At 36.7% G+C, this 17679-nt stretch overlaps 1 pseudogene; it reads left to right on the top strand.

The window, feature by feature from the left end:
- Positions 1–594: 594 nt before the first annotated feature.
- Positions 595–11820, top strand: LOC114498983 (annotated as a pseudogene).
- Positions 11821–17679: the final 5859 nt, after the last annotated feature.

Genomic DNA, 17679 nt, shown 5'->3' with positions numbered 1-17679 from the left:
GGGTAATCAGTGTCCTGGATTAAATTCCTTCTCTTTTACATGTTGGGAGTGGTTTCTGTTTTCCTGGTTGGGAACTCACTGATAATACCCACTTTCATTTCTATCTCTCTATCATTGGATTTAAATACAGTAATATTAATTAACTTAATATTTAACAAAATATTGAAAACTATTCAGTGAGACCCTATGTCAATTTTTTACTTTACTGGCTCAAAACACCTCTTCACTTTCAAAAATCTCATGTATTTTTTTTCCTTATCTTTGGTTAGAAAGAGGTGCTATTCTTTGGGTCTGAAATATGTTCCTCATCTTCTTTACATTTAAATTACTCCTACAAGCATTTCTGGAAGACTCTATTTGGATATGGCTTCTCTTAGGAGGCATTCACTCATTCTACCTTACACAGTATTCAATCTCAGTCTAGTACTTTAATTTTGTATTTCCTTACTTCCCAGTACCTACCTCAGTGTTATCACTCATCACATTATATTTTAAATGCACAGGACACAGTGATCTGGTCCAGATGGTGAGTGGTAGATCCTGCAATCACATCCTCCCATCACCAAATCAAAATTACAACTAAATTATAGAACGATGAACCTGGATAACCATCTGAAGACTAGGTGAGCAGAAAGTCTATAACTAAGGATGTAAAGAAGAAGCCATGTTGAAACTGATAGGAGGGGTAAAGACACTAAATGGGCTGGCCCTTCACCCAGTGTGGCAATTGAGAATCCAGAGGACTATCTCAGCAGCAGAGGTCCTCCCTGAGGAGGGAGAGGTCTGAGCCCCACACTAGGCTCCTCGGTTTGGAATATCAGTTCTAGGAAGAAGAGCCCCCTTAACATCTGGCTTTGAAAATCAGTAGGGATTCCATCCATCCAGGTGAGACTGAAGGCTGCTGGAGACCTAGGCATCCTCTTAAAGGACCAATTCACAAACTCTGACTCATAGACGCTCACCTTCAGCTGTGGCAGAGGAACAGCTAGCTGTTCAGGAAGCATCAGAGACATACAGGGAAAAACTGAGTTTTGTGGCTTTGGGCTAAGGACTCCTTGAGTACTCTCTGACACCATGCCCCACTTGACCTGTACACCACCCAAGGCTCTCCCAGTGTGGCCCTCCCCCTCACCCCTCCCACCCTACCCACAGTTAAAACTCATACTGAATTACCTGGTGAATTCCACTAGCTCAAATGTCACATTTTTCTGAGAACATGCCCCACTGCAAAGGTCTACATGCCCCAGGCAGTTTGCAGCGGCCTTTGTATATCTTGTGGCTTTTGCTGAGTGGCCTCAGGCCCAGGACTGGATCCAAATCTGAATGTGTAATAATCTGGTCAACACTACTTGCCCCACCATAGTGACTCCCTGAGGCTCTGCCTTACCCAATTTGTATATTGCCTGAGGCTCTTTTAGCAGCTGAGTCTTAAAGGCAGCTGGCAGGTAGCATCAAGTCTCAGAGTGCTGTGGGTCTTTTGCTGACCTCCCCAGGTTTAGTACTGGTAGCAGCTGGCCTCGATAGCCCCTGCCATGCACATCCAAGCCCAGCAAAGGCAGCTACCAATAGCCGATTGCTCTGTAGCTCCTAATAGTTAAACCCAGGCCAGATACAGGCTGTGTCTGGCATTAACTTGTACCACAGTCCCTCTGAAGAGGCCCCAGAACCAATTCACCTGGTAGCTGGCTTTAGATCACCATATTAATAGATCCATAAGCAGCACATCCAAAGGGAGGTCTTGGTAGGCACCAGACCCTGCTTGGGTGAGTCCCACTCTGTGGGGTTAGCCCCCACCACAGTAGCTCAAATGCCGTGATTATGTGAATCCTCACTGCCAGCCAGCCTGAGGGTCAGTCTCATCCACTGATGTATTAACAGCAATCAAGGTTCAACTACAACAGGAAAGCGGATACAACTCACCCAAGAGGCACTCCTGGAGCACCCAGCTCAGAGTATCAGGGAGACTGTGTGATTGGACCCCACAGGATACCTACTACAAAGGCCACCCTGCCAAAACTAGGTAAGAAGTAGCAGATCTACCTGATACATACAAACAATCACAGAGAGGCAGCCAAAATGAGAACATAAAGAAACATGTCCCAAATGAACAAATGGGAGAAGTCTTCAGAAAAATAACTAAATGAAATGGAGGCAAGCAATATACCAGATACAGGACTAAAAACACTGGTTATATGAATTCTAAAGGAACTTAAGGCAAGAATGAATGAATGATCTCAGAACTTCAACAGAGGACATCTTAAGGGGAACACTTTTCAACAGAGGGATAGTAAGCATTAAAAAAAAAGACATAGAAACAATAAAAAAGAACCAGTTAGAAATGAATACAATAATTGAAATGAAGAACATACTAGAAGGAATTAACAGCAGATTACATGAACTAGAGTATTGAATCAGAGATTTGGAAGACAAGGTGGTAGAAAACACCGAATTAAAACAGCAAAAATAAAAAATAATAATAAAAATGAAAATAGTTTAGGGATTTCTGGGACAACATCAAGCATAATATTTGCATTATAGGGGTACCAGAAGGAGAAGAGAGAGAGAGCAAGGGATTGAGAATCTGTTAGAAGAAATAATGACTGAGAACTTCCCTAATCTGGCAAAGGAAAAAGACATACAAGTTTAGGAAGCACAGAGAGCCCCAAACAAGATGAATCCAAAGAGGTCACTGTAATTAAACACATCATAATTAAAATGGCAAAGATTAAAGACAAACAGAATCTTAAAGGCAACAAGAGAAGATGGTTAGTTACCTACAATGGAACTCCGATAAGATTCTGCTGATTTCTCAATCAAAACTTTTCAGGCCAGAAGAGATTGGCACAAATATTTAAAGTAAGGACTTAAAACCAAGAATACTCCACCCAGCAATACTATCATTTATAATGGAAAAAAGAAATAAATAGTTTTCCAGACAGGAAAAAGCTAAAAGAGTTCATTGACACCAAACCAGTATTACAAGAAATATAAAGGGATTTCTTTAAGATGAAGGAAGAGAAAAAGGAACATAAATATGGATAATAAAATAGCAATGACAGCACACCTATCCATAATCACTTTCAATGTAAATGGATTACATACTCTAATCTAAAGACACAAGGTATTGTTCTTGGTTTCTCTTTCTGATAGCTCATTATTGGTGTGTAAAAATGTTGTCAATTTCTGGGTATTGACTTTGTATCTTGCTACTTTCTAAATTCATTTATTAGGTCTAGTAATATTTGGTGGAGTTTTTAGGGTTTTCTATGTACAATATCACATTGTCTGCAAATAATGACAGCTTTAGTTCCTCCTGTCCAATTTGGATGCCATTTATTTCTTTTTCTTGTCTGATTGCAGTGGATAGGACCTCCAGGACTATGTTGAATAGGAGTGGCAAAAGCAGACATCCCTGTCTTGTTCCTTATCTTAAGGGGAACACTTTTCATTTTAGCCCATTATGAATGACATTAGCTGTGTCTTTTTATATATAGCCTTTTTATATATAGCCTATATATGTTGAGGTATGATATAGCCTTTTTATATATAGCATATATATGTTGAGGTATGATCACTCTAGTCCCACTTTGCTGAGAGTTATTATCATAAATAAGTGCTAGATTTTATCAAATACTTTTTATGCATCTACCAATAGGATCATATGATTTTTGTCTTTCATTTTCTTTATGTGATGTATCACATTTATTGATTCATGAACATTTTACCAACCTTGCATCCCTGGAATAAATCCCATTTGATCATGGTATGATCATTTTGATGTATTGCTGGGTCCAGTTTGCTAATATTTTGTTGAGGATTTTAGCATCTATGTTCTTTGGCAATATTGATGCTTATAATTTTATTTCTTTGCTGTGTATTTACCTGGTTTTGGGCTTAAGATAATACTGGCCTCATAAAAAGAACATAGAAATTTTCCCTCCTCTTGAATTTTTTTTGAATAGTTTGAGAAGGATCAGTGTTAGTTCTTCTTTGAATGATTGGCAAAATTCTCCTGTGAAGCTATCTGGCCAGGAACTTTTGTGTGCTAGGAGTTTTGGATTACTGCTTCAATTTCATTTGTTATTATTGGTCTATTCAGGTTTTCTGCTTCTTCCTGATTCAGTTTTGGGGGATTGTATGTTTCTAGAAATTTACCCATTTCACTCAGGTTTACCAACTTCTTGGCATATAATTGCTTGTAGAATTTCTCACAATCCCTTATAATTCTCTGATATCAGTTGTTATTTCTCTTTTTTTAAGATTTTATTTATTTATTTTTTTAGAGAGGGAAGGGAGGGAGATAGAGAGGGAGAGAAACATCAATGTGCAGTTGCTGGGGGCCATGGCCTGCAACCCAGGTAATGTACCCTGGCTGGGAATCGAACCTGCGACACTTTGGTTTGCAGCCCATGCTCAATCCACTGAGCTACACCAGCCAGGGGCTTCAGTTGTTATTTCACCTCTTTCATTTCTGATTTCATTTATTTGGGCCCTGTCTTTCTCTCTTTTTTTGATGAATCTGGTTAAAGTTTCATCAGTCTTATATATCTTTTCAAAGAACCAGCTCCTGGTTTCATTGATCTTCTGTATTAATTTTTAGTCTCTATGTTGTTGATTTCAGCTCTGAATTTGATTATCTCCTTCCTTCTACTTGCTCAGGGATTTGTTTGTTGTTGTTTTTCTAGTTCTTTTAAGTGCAGTGTTAGGTTGTATATTTGAGATTTTTCTTGCTTCTTGAGGGAGGCCTATAGTCTGTGAACTTTCAGGATTGCTTTTGCTGTGTCCCATAGATTTTGGGTTGTTGTATGTTCATTTTCATTCATTTCCAGTAATTTTTGTCCCCCCCTTGATTTCATTGATTATTCATTTGTTATTTAATAACATTCTATTTAGCCTCTAATTATTTGAATGTTTTTGAGTCTTTTTACTTAGATTGATTTCCAATTTCATGCCATTGTGATCTGAGGAAATACTTGCTATGAATTAGATTTAGTTGAATTTGTTAAGGCTTGGTTTGTGACCTTACATGTGGTCTATCTTTGAGAATGACCTGTGTGCACTTGAGAGGAGTGTATACTCTGCTTTGTGAAATGTCCTATAAATATCAATTAAATACACTTGATCTAGTGTGTCATTTAATGTTAGTATATCCTTGTTGATTTTTTTCTGGAAGATCTGTCTTTTGTTGATAGAGGGGTGATAAAATTCTTTATTATGACAGTGTTGTTGTTAAAATCTTCCTTAAAGTCCACCAAGATTTTTTTTTTATATTTAGTTGCTCCTGTATTGGGTGCATGTATGTTTACAAGGGTTATGTCCTCTTGTCAGATTGATTCCTGTAGTATTATGTAGTGACCCTCTTTGTCTCTTTTTATGGACTTTGTTTTGAAGTCTATTTTGTCAGATACAAGTATTGCTTCCTGAGATTTTTTTCATTTCTATTTGCATGGAGTATTTTTTTCCATCTGTTTACTCACAACCTGTGGAAATCTTTTGTTCTTAGGTGGTTCTCTTGTAGATAGCATATATATGGGCCATGTTTTCTTATCCATTCAGCTACTCTTTATATTTTGTTGGAGCATTTAATCCATTTACATTTCAGGTTATTACAGATAGGTAATTATTTATTGACATTTTTTATTGTACCTGTCTTTTTCTCTCTCCCTATTTCTTCCTCTTCTTAAAGAACATCCTTTAACATTTCTTGCAGTGCTTGTTTGGTGGCAGTGAGCTCCTTTAACCTTTCTTTTTCTGGGAGGCTCTTTATTTGTCCTTCAATTTTAAATGAGAGCCTAGCTGGGAAGAGCAATCTAGGCTGCATGTTCTTAGCTTTCATCACTCTGACTATTTCTTATCATTCTCTTCTGGCCTGTAGTGTTTCTATTGAGAAATAAGCTGAGATTCTTATAGGGACTCCCTTGTATATAACTGACTTTCTCTCTCTTGCTGCCTTTGAAGTTCTCTCTTAGTCTTTTTTTAAAAATATTTTATTTATTTATTTTTAGAGACCATAAGGGAGGGAGAAAGAGAGAGAGAGAGAGAAACATCAATGTGTGGTTGCCTCTTATGTGGCCCCCCACTGGGGACCTGGCCTGCAACCCAGGCATGTACCCTGACTGGGAATCAAACCTGCAATGCTTTGGTTTACAGCCCGAGCTCAATCCACTGAGCTACACCAGCCAGGGCTCTCTTTGTCTTTAAACTTTGCCATTTTAATTATAATGTGTCTTGGTATGGGTCTCTTTAGGTTCATCTTGATTGGGATTCTCCGTGCTTCCTGAACTTGTGTAACCTTTTCCTTCACCAGGTTAGGAAAGTTCTCTGCCATTATCTGTTCAAATAGGTTCTCTATCCCTCTCTCACACACATTTCCTTCTTGTAGTCCTATGATGTGATGTTATTATGCTTGGTATTGTTCCAAATGTTCCTTAGATTTTCCTCATTTCTCTTAAGTCTCTTTTCTTTTTCATTTTCTCTTTGTATGGATACTGTTATCTTGTCCTCTAATTTGCTGTTTATAGGAGACCCACTTTAGATAAAAAAAAAACCCACACAGATGAAAGTAAATAGATGGAAAAAGATATTTCATGCAAATAGAAATGAAAAAAAGCTGGGGTCCCAATACTTATATCAGACAAAATAACCTTTAAAACAAAGGCTATAATAAGAGACAAAGAAGGACATTACATAATGATAATGGGTTCAGTCAAACAAGAGGATATAACCTTTGAAACCTTGATGCACCCAAGATAGGAGCACCTAATAAAAAAGCAAATATTGTTGGCCATAAAGGAAAAGATTGACAGTAATACAATTATAGTAGGGGACTTTGACATTCCACTGACATCAGTGGATAGATGTTCCAGGAAGAAAATCAACAAGGAAATAGCAGCTTTGATTGACACATTAGTCCAGATGATTGTAATTGATATTTTTAGAGTATTTCACCTCAAAAAAGCAGAATAAACACCTTTTCATATGCAAGTGGAACATTTTCTAAGATAGACTGCATGTTAGGCCACACATCTCAGTACATTTAAGAAGACTGAAATTATATCTAACATCTTCTCTGACCACAGTGGTATGAAATTAGAAATCAATTAAGAGAAAATATTTAAAAACACACAAACACCTGGAGGCTAAATAACATGTTACCAAGCAATAGGCTAACAAGGAGATCAGGAAAGAAATCAAAAGATACCTTAAGACAAATAAAAATAAAAACACAATGACCCCAAATCTATGGATCACAGCAAAAGAAGTTCTAATAGGGAAATTTATAGCAATACAGGCCTACCTCAAAAAACAAGAAAAATATCAAATAAATAATCTAATATTATATCTAAAGAACTTGAAAAAGAACAACATAAAAGCCCAAAGTGCATACAAGGAGAAAAAAATAATAAAGATTGGAGCAGAAATAAATGCAATAGAGTCTCAAAAAATACAAAAGATCAATGAAAACATGAGCTGGTTTTATGAAAAGATAAACAAGATTAATAAATGTTTAACCAGACTCATAGAGAAAAAAAGAGAGAGGATCCAAATAAAATAAGAAATGAATGGGAGCAGTGACAACTGATGCCACAGAAATACAAAGGATTATAAGGAAATACTACAAAGTATGATATACCAGCAAATTACTCAGTCTGGAAGAAATGGATAAATTCCTAACCACATACAGTCTTCCAAAACTTAATGAAAAACAAACAGAAGACGAGAATAGACTAATTACTACCAACAAAACCAAATCAGTAACCAAAATACTCCTAACAAACAAAAGTCCTTGACTGGATGGCTTCAGAGGTGAGTTTTCCTAAACATTCAAAGGACAACTAACAGCTATCATTGTCAAACTATTCCAGAAATAGTTAGGAGGAAGAAGTGCTCCCAAGTTCATTTAATGAGGCCACCATTATTTTGACTCCTAAAGCAAAAACACTACAAAGAAAAAAAATCATAGGCCCAAATCCTAATGAACATGGATGCAGAAATCCTCAACAAAACATTAGGACACTGAATTAAAAAAATACATTAAAAAGATCAAATGGCATTTATTTCTGGGATGCAAGGAAGGTGCAATATCAACAAATCAATTAATGTGATCCAACACAAGTAAAAGGAAGGATAAAAATCATATGAGCCTATCAATGGATGCAGGAAAAAGGCATTTGACAAAATCTAGCATCCATTTATGATAAAAACTCTCAGAGCCCAAAGTGGGAATAGAGAGAACATACCATAACATAGTAAAGGCTATTTATGACAAACCTGCTGATAATACCATACTCAGTGGAGAAAAACTAAAACCATTTTACTTAAGATCAGGATCAAGACAGGGATGTCCATTTTTACCACTCTTACTCAACATAGTACTGGAAGCCCTAGCCTCAACAATCAGACAGAAAAAAAAAAACACCCAAAAAATAAAAACAAAAATGAAGAAGTAAAAGACTTCAGTATTGGAAAGGAAGAGGAAAAATGTCATTATTTTTAGGTGACATGATACTATATAGAGAGAACCCTAAAGATCTTATGGAAAAACTACTAGAACTGATAAACGAATTCAGAAAACCAGCAGGACACAAAACTAATATTCAGATATTGGCCACATTTTTATATACCAATAATGAACTATCAAAAAGAGGAATGAAGACAACAATCTTATTTACAATTGCACAAAGTATACCTAGGAATAAACTTAACCAAGAGGTAAATATCCTGAACTTGGAAAATTTTAAGTCATTGAAAAAACCAATTGAGAAGATACAAAAAAATGGAAGCTTATATCGTGTACCTATAGATAGGAAGAAGTAAGATCTTTTTAAATGTCCATACTTCTCAAAGGAATCTATAGTTAGATTCAGTATAGTTCATATCGAAATCCCAATGGCATTTTTCACAGAACTAGAACAAATAATCCTAAAATTTATATGAAACTACAAAAGACTCTGAGTAGCCACAGCAATCTAGATTTAAAAAGAAAAGTTGGAGGTATTATACTACCTGGTATCAAACTATATTACAAGGCTATAGGAATCAAACTAGCATGTTACTAGCATAAAAACAGAGACATAGAAATCCATGGAACAAAACAGAGACCCCAGAAATAAACCCATGTGTATATGGTCAGTTAATATATGACAAAGGAGGCAAAAACATGTATTGAGGTAAATACAGTCTATTCAATAAATGGTGTTGGGAAAGTTGGACAGATATGTACGAAAAATGAAAGGTCACATTCTTACACCATATACAAGAATGAACTCAAAATGGGTTAAAGATCTAAATGTAAGAACCCAAACCATAAAGCTCCTAGAAGAAAAGAGAAGCAGTAAATTCTCTGACATTTCTCTTAGGAATATTTTTTTCTGACATATCTCCTCAGTCAAAGGAAAGAAATGAAAAAATAAATAGGACCACATCAAACTAAGAAGTTTTTGCACAGTGAAGGAAAGCATCAACAAAATGAAAAGGCAATGTACTGAATGGGAGAAGATATCACCAATGATATCCAATAAACAGTTAATATACAAAATTTATAAAGAACTCATATGACTCAACACCAAATAAACAGAGAATCCAATTAAAAAATGGGCAGGGGGCCTGAATAGACAGCTCTCTAAAGAGGACATACAGATGGCCAATAGGCATATGAAAAGATGCTCAACATGACTAATAAGAATGAGAGAAATGCAAATTAAAACTACAATGAGATATCATCTCACACCTATCAGAATGGGTATGATCAATAAGTCAACAAACAACAGGTGTTGGTGAGGATGTAGAGAAAAGTGAAGCCTCATGCTCTGTTGGTAAGTTACATTTGATGCAGCTACTATAGAAAACAGTATGGAGGTTCCTCAAAAAATTAAAAATAAAATTACTTTATGACCCAGCAGTTCTAGTTCTGGATATACATCTGAAAAAAATCCAAAACATCAATTCAAAATGATATATGCGCCCTTATGTTCTCTGTAGCATTATTTAAAATGGCTAAGATATGGAAGCTATCCAAACAGTCATCTGGGTTGGATAGATAGGAAGAAGTAACAGTCATCATGGTCTAGGTTGCAGGCCAAGTTCCTGGTTTGGGGCATGTGAGAGGCAACTGATTGTGTCTCTCTCCCTCTTTCTCCCTCCCTTATCCTCTCTCTAAAAATAAATAAGTAAAGTATTTTTAAAAAAGAAATGTCAGAGACAAATACCATATGAACTCACTTATATATGGAATCTAAAGAACAAAATAAGTGAAAAAACAAAACAGACATAGACTCATATATAGAGAACAAACTGAGAGTTTGCCAGATGGAAGGGGGTTTGGGAGATGGGTAAAAAAGGTGAAGGGATTAAGAAGTACAAATTGGTAGGTATAAAATAGTCACAGAGTTATAAAATACAGCATAGGGACCTGGCTGTTGTGGCTCAGTGGATTGAATACTGGCCTGTGAATCAAAAAGTCACTGGTTTGATTCTTGGTCAGGGCACATGTCTGGGTTGCAGGCCAGGTCCCTGGGTGGGGGCATGTGAGAGGCAACCCAGTCAAAGTATCTCTCACACATTGATGTTTCTCTCCCTCTCTTTCTCCCTCCCTTCCCATCTCTCTAAAACCAAATAAATAAAATCTTAAAAAATACAGCATAGGAAATATAGTCAATAATATTATAACAGCTATATATGGTGGTAGGTGGGAACTAGAATGTTGGAGTGATCGCTTTATAAATTATTCAATATATGATTGTCTAACAAGTATTCTGCATACCTGAAACTTATATAAATATTATTGATACTTATAAATATTATCGATATTTATATAGATACAATAAATATCATAATATAATCATATTCATCATGGATTAATAATAATATAATAAAGTATAATATTCATGTTGATATAAATATTATATGTATAATATATAAATATTATAATTGTAAAATAAAATTTTAAAATGCACGGCAGACTTCTCTCATGAATTCTGGTAGAGTAATGGCCTCAACTGTGTGAGGATACCCTGGGCTTTCTCCCTGTACATATATTCAATGACCTATGTCCTTCTTTCATTTATAAAGAGTTTTTTTCAAATAATATTTTATGTTCAGATTTAAAGGTAGAATATTAAATATGTACTCATATCTTGATAAATTACTTGCCTTTTATGGTATGGTATCTTTTTCTTTTGCCTGTTTTTATGTACGGGGGTGGTCAAAAGTAGGTTTACAGTTGGATGTATGGAAAAAGACATCTGGGTTATGATTTTTACAATAACTTTACTAATTCAAAAGAATGCCACTCACAACCCTGACTGGTGTGGTTCAATTGGTTGGACCTCATCCCACAAAGCGAAGGGTCGCAACTGATTCCCAGCCAGAGTAGATGCCTGGGTTGCAGGCCAGGGCCCTGGTTGGAGGTGTGCAGGAGGCAACTGACCGATGTTTCTCTTGCCCATCAATGTTTTTCTCCATCTCCTTCTCCCTCCCTTCCTCTCTCTCTAAAAATAAATAAATAAAATCTTAAAAAACCAGAATGTTACTCATAACTGTAAACCTATTTTGCTCACTCCTGTATGTTTGGTAATATAAAAGTAAAACCAGTTCATCAGCTTGTGGCAGGATCAGTGGAAGGGGCAGCAGGCGCCATGTCCAGCTGCAAAGGTGGCAAGAAGCCCTGACACAGCCCAAGAAGCAGACCAAGGAGATGGATGAGATAAGGCATTCAAGCAGGGGCAAAAAAAGGAGAAGAAACCTGAGAGGCTAAAAGCAAAGGCTTTAGGAAGGGCCCCCCTGACCACCAGCGGAGTTAAGATGTCTGGCAAGAAGTGAGCTGCTGGCTGTGCTTGGGCCAATGGTGATCCTTAATTCCATCTGTGTTTTAGCTTCTGGATTCCCGGTCATAATGTCTGCTTCCATCTATACCTAGAATGAAGTGTTGTCTTGGAGCCATTTATACATTTAAGAATAAACTTTTCCAAAAAGTTACAATAATCCTGCCATGGCTCATCTCTTTAGCTCAACCATTTTAACCTCAGTTAGCCGTGAAGTCAGAGTGAACTCAGCCCAGAATCCTGCCAGAGTGCGTTCTTCAGTCTTCGTTCTTTCCTGAATTCTGTATCACCTGGAATTAAACAAGTCATTTGAAAAAAGTTTAGTATATTTGATTTTTCTAATTTAAATTGATCCATTTTAGTCATTTCAATTCATCTCTTTTATTTAAATTACAAAGTAATCTATAACATGTATAATATTGCCATAGAAAGTGCTAAATTTTTATTGTTTTTACCCTACCAACTGATCTAACAATAGCATAGAGCTGCACTGTCTAACTTGGTAGCTACCAGCTACTTGTGGCTATTAACAATTGTAATGCAGCTAAGTCCAAGTTAAGATTTACTGTAAATATAAAATATCCACTGGATTTCAAAGACAAAATAAGAAAGCATGTAAACTGCCCCCAAGATTTGTGTATTGATTACTTTGAAATGATGTTATTTTGGGTATATTAGGTTAAAGGTATATTTAGTCAATCTCACCTATTCCTTTTACTTTTTTATTTTTATCTTTTCCATTTAAAAAATTTAATTGTTGTTCAAGTACAGTTTTCTGCCCTTTACCCCATCCCAGCCCACCCCCCAGCCCTCCCCTCCCCCATTTTGTCTCCACCCCACCCCTTGTTATTGTCCATGTGTCCTTTATAGTAGTTCCTGCAAACCCTTCCCCTGAAATTCCCTCCCCTCTCCCCTCTGGTCACTGTCAATCTGTTCTCAATTTCAGTGTCTTTGGTTATATTTTGCTTGTTTGTTTTGTTGATTAGATTCCTGTTAAAGGTGAGATCATATGGTATTTGTCTTTCACTGCCTGGCTTATTTTGCTTAGCATAATGCTTTCTTTTTACTTTTTTAAGTACTTTACTTTAAAATGTGGTTATTAGAAAAATTTAAATCCACAAGTGGCTTGCATTATATTTCTATTGCACTGCACAGAACTTGCTGGCTAATGGGGAAATTTGCAGAGGTCACCAGACCTGCTTACTGGCCTAATATCCAGCCCTTGTGCATTGTACATTGCCAGGGTAGGGCAGCCAATATAACCATGAAAAATAATAAAATGAAAAGCCACCGGTTGCCAATGTTTATTAATAGGAAAATACAGTCATGTACTGTATAGTTTTCAGTGAAGGGATCAGGGGGGTTAGTCTTCATATTAGCAGATGAACTGCGTGTTCTCATCCACTGGAGCAGTCAGAAGGAACTTTATTTCATCAGATGATGCAGTAACACACTGTGAACAATGAAATGAAATGTAATGTAATGTTCATCTCTGTTGTAGTTTCCTTTCCTCAAAGATGGAGCAAAGTGGTATGGATTTCTCCTGATACGAACTCTGTTAATAGCATCAATGGCACTCAAAATATTCCATGATAATGTTCCATTAAGAAGTCAGTACATTTGTATCAGTCAACTGATAAGGCATGGAGCTAAAAATATTTCCTAGGCTTTATAGCAGTTGTATCTTACATAGGGTAAGCATTCAGTAAATACATATGGATTTGATTTTTGTTTTGACGCTGGTTGGCAAGTTTCTAGGAACTAAAACAAAAAGCACTGATAATGGGAAGTACATCCAAGTAACGATATATTGATACTTGATATGGGCTATGCTGAAAAGATAATAATCTACCCATGTGCCAGGAGTTAGCCACAGCCAAAAATGCACATTCCATTTGTTTTTACATCATTTTGTTTTAGGAAAGAGCATCTTATCTTCAGGGGTGGGCAAAAATATGTTTATAGTTGTTTGTATGGAAAATAACACAATAATAAATAATAATACAAGAATAAACTCTTGTGTTTTGCATACCCACAACTATAAACCTACTTTTCCCCCACCTTGTAGGTGTACTCACACATACACACTCATGCACATACACATAAAAACATACATAGAAAACACTGATATGTAATAATAGTTTATGGTACTGTCACAGCTTCCTTAAGCTTGTGCATATCTTTGAGGAAAGTATTGATCTCATTTTACAGAATACAAACATTTATTGAACATTTACACTACACCAGTCACTGCAGTAAATTCTTATATGCATGACACCATTGAGTGTTCTCAGCAGCCTTGTGAAGTACATATTTCTATTATGTATAAATTATAAATAAAGAAATGAGGGTCAGAGCAGTGCATTAAGATGCCCAATGTCACAGTAAGTAGCAGAGCTTCAATTCCAGACTATGCAAAGGGACTCCAGAGTCCCTGGCTCTCTTGTTTTAGTCATATAACCATTTGCTAGACAGACCGGACCAGTGGAAGAGAAGTAGCATCTTAAGAAGAAGAGAGAAAGAAAAGGTAAGAAGCCTATACAATGAATCATTAATTAAAGGAAGCTTGTTGGAAAGCTGGAGTCTGAAACCTAGTCACTGGGATAAAGAGCCAGAACGCTCAAAGAATGAGCTAACTTTTAATGAACATGTAAGCGCTAAGCTTGGTGCCAAGTATTTTATATGCACCATTTTAGCTGACTTAATTTTCACAGGAATAATAAAACAAGTACTATAACCATCTCCATGTTAGAGATGAGGAAACTGGCATGGAGAGTTTGAATATCTTTACCACGTTCATGTAGCTGGTAAATGGAGAATCTGATATTCAAATCCAATCTTTGTGGTTCTTGGGCCTGCACTTTCACCTACAACCCTATTCTACTAGCCACTCTCATCAGAACATAATTCAGCCTATTTTTAGAATAAGTACGTGTGTACCTCTGTGGCCTTTAGAATGAATTTTTATTCCTTCACTGTGTCTGTAAAGTGGTTTGTGCTGGAAGACCAAGATATTGTCTTATCTTCTACAAAAAAAGAAAGGTCCTCCCAATAAAACCTGTCATTCTCAGAAAGCTTTAAGAAAAAATGAAGCAAGAAGCATTTCATAGATAATTCAACCATCATGATGCCATAGACAAATCATCAAGTTATATACTGTCCCACATTATCTAGCTTCCTTGTATTTAGATTAAAGCCATGTGAATAGTTCTTGCCAGTGGGCTCTAAGGATAAGTGAAATGTATTTATTACAATATATGTGGGCTGAGGTGGTAAAAATTTGAAGCGTGACTCTTCAAGGGAGCTTTCTCCTTTCTGTGGTTACTGCGTAGGCTTCATCTTCCAGGTGGTGTGGCTAGAAATGGCTAGAAATCAAGACCATTTATGTTCTTGCGCAAATGTGTAGAGTATAGTCTCCTCCAGCTCATGTTAGATATGTAGCATGGAAAGAAATAAACCTTTATTGTGATAAATCATTGAGAATTTGAGGTCCTTTTGGAACTGTATCATAACCCTATTCTGCCTAAAAAGTCTCTACCAGGTTACCTTGGGGGCATGTTAGCAGCCTGCTTGACTTTGTATCATATCAAACCACAGGGAGATTAAAAATAGATGCAAAGCCTGGAATCTGCTCTTACATGATTTTCAGGCTCCCTTTGCCTGGATTTATTCTCTCCCTTGAAGCAGTTTAGAATTATCAGGGCTTTGCAGGCATTCTCTATTTCTACCGTTTTTCAACAAACAACAGAAGCAAAAATAATGGCAGCAAAACTGAACATTCCATCGCTTTGGCTGGTGTGGTTCAGTGGTTGAGTGCTGGCCTGTGAATCAAAGGGTTGCCAGTTTGATTCCCAGTCAGGGCACATGCCTGGGTTGTGGGCCAGGTTCCCCAGTGGGGGGGCATGTGAGAGGCAACCACAAATTGATATTTCTCTCTCTGTCTCTTTCTCTCTCCCTTCCCTTCTCTCTGAATATAAATAAATAAAATCTTTATTAATAAACATTCCAGAAAATTATTTTAAAAATCACCAGCTGATTTCATAGCTTTGCTTGTCCTAAATGGCTAGGGTGATAATTGCTGGGACCTAGAATTTTGCCTGAGAAAAAATGACTTACGTTATGAAGATCCAATCCTATGTCTAACAATAACAAATATAGGGAGATGGTTGAGAGACCAGGTTGATGATGTGAGTCTTCATAAATATTGGCAATTTCTAGAGAATTTCCTTTTCTTCCTCTGATTGGCCATTGACCCTGTTTGAATCACCTAATATTAGACCACATACCTTTGTTTCTGGTCCTTTGCTCTCTTGACATCTACCTGTCACATTGTCTTAAGAAACCTAAACAGAGATTGGAGATAATTTGAATGAGAGTCATAAATTTAAAGGGAACAAAAAATTGATTGATTGAATTCTACTTTGTGTTAAGAGCTATTTATATCACATTTCAAAAATTACTTTAACCTTTATCATCAGAATTTATTTTCAATCAGTGCTTAGAATAGCTTTTTTTTAAGTAGCAGGACAGACATCACTATCACGATAAGGCAGAGAGTTAAACCACAGTTACCTACAGTTACAATGAGTGACAGAATTTTGACTCATGCCTTGATTTTTTACAAAAACATGGAATTTAAAGCATTCTATTTTAGGTGACTCCAGAGTTCAGTTTTAGCACAGAAAAAAGGTAGTGGTTTCTGGAGCACAATGTGACAGAGACTGCTAGTTGTCCCCTGATACCTATTCTTCTTTTCTCCCATAGGAATAGAATTCTTAGATGACCATCCATATTTGCCCAAAACAAAGAGTAAAATGCCCCCACCTCCCTTTTACCCAGGAGTGGTCATGATTTAACTTGAAGATTTTAAAGATGTAACTAGAATCTGTGGCAGCTTTTAGGCACTTCAGGAGACAGGGAGCAAGCAACTTTTACCCTTTTCTTCTTCTTTATCCTTCCACCATTCCACTCCTTGTCATGTGGCTTTTGGGGGCAAAGGTGCGATGGCTGTGCTCTTGAGTTGGTGGTGCAGTGACCTGGAAAGCACCTGAGTAGCTGAGGGCTTTGCAGATCAGAGCTGCCAGTCCAGCCCCATACTGTAGAACTTTAGAATTTCACTTGAAAGGGAAAACAATCTCTATGTTGTTTAAGCCACTGATATTTTGGGTCCTCATTACTTGAAGCTGAATGAATTTAACCAGTAAATTTGGTCAAAGAGTTATCCCAGGGCAGAGCTCAGATTCTTAGGTCAAATGCTTGGGAGAACTAGCTTTTACAGAGTCTGTGGAAGGCAGAGGATGCCTATCGTAATTTAAGATGAATCTGAGATTAAGCTTTGCACTAGATCATGGAAATATCAAAACTGGGGAAATTGCCATTTTATACCTGCATGTTTTCATCTTCTAAAATATGGAGATTTTAATCATCTTTTGTGCTGAAACTTTTAGTTAGACAAACACATATGTGACATGAAGAATTTTCTGTCTTCATTCTTTTCCTTGCTGGTGCTTGTGGGAAAGGGGTCTTTTGGTATAATGTATCAATGTGATGTTATTAAAGACAAAAAGAAATGTTTGACTTATAGATGCTCAACTATTAAGAATTTGAAAAATTTACTTCATTCTACAACTATGGAAGAGCAAGAAATAAAGGTATGTATGGCCTTGTTTTTGGAGAGAGCCTGAAAACCAGCAGCCAGGAGCAGAAGTGAGGAAATAAGAGAATCTAGAGGGAGATCTAGGAGAGAGAAGATCCCCAGATACTCATCTGAGACTGACTCAGTACGCATCAAAAGGGATCAGGGTAAGAGAAGAGATACATAGATGCCTCTCTGTGAGTATTCATCAGGGAATAATAA

The sequence above is a fragment of the Phyllostomus discolor genome, chromosome 6 (assembly GCF_004126475.2).
Source record: "Phyllostomus discolor isolate MPI-MPIP mPhyDis1 chromosome 6, mPhyDis1.pri.v3, whole genome shotgun sequence".
Lineage (NCBI taxonomy): Eukaryota > Metazoa > Chordata > Mammalia > Chiroptera > Phyllostomidae > Phyllostomus > Phyllostomus discolor.
The sequence above is the reverse complement of the archived record's forward strand: the minus strand, read 5'-3'. Positions and strand labels throughout refer to the sequence as shown.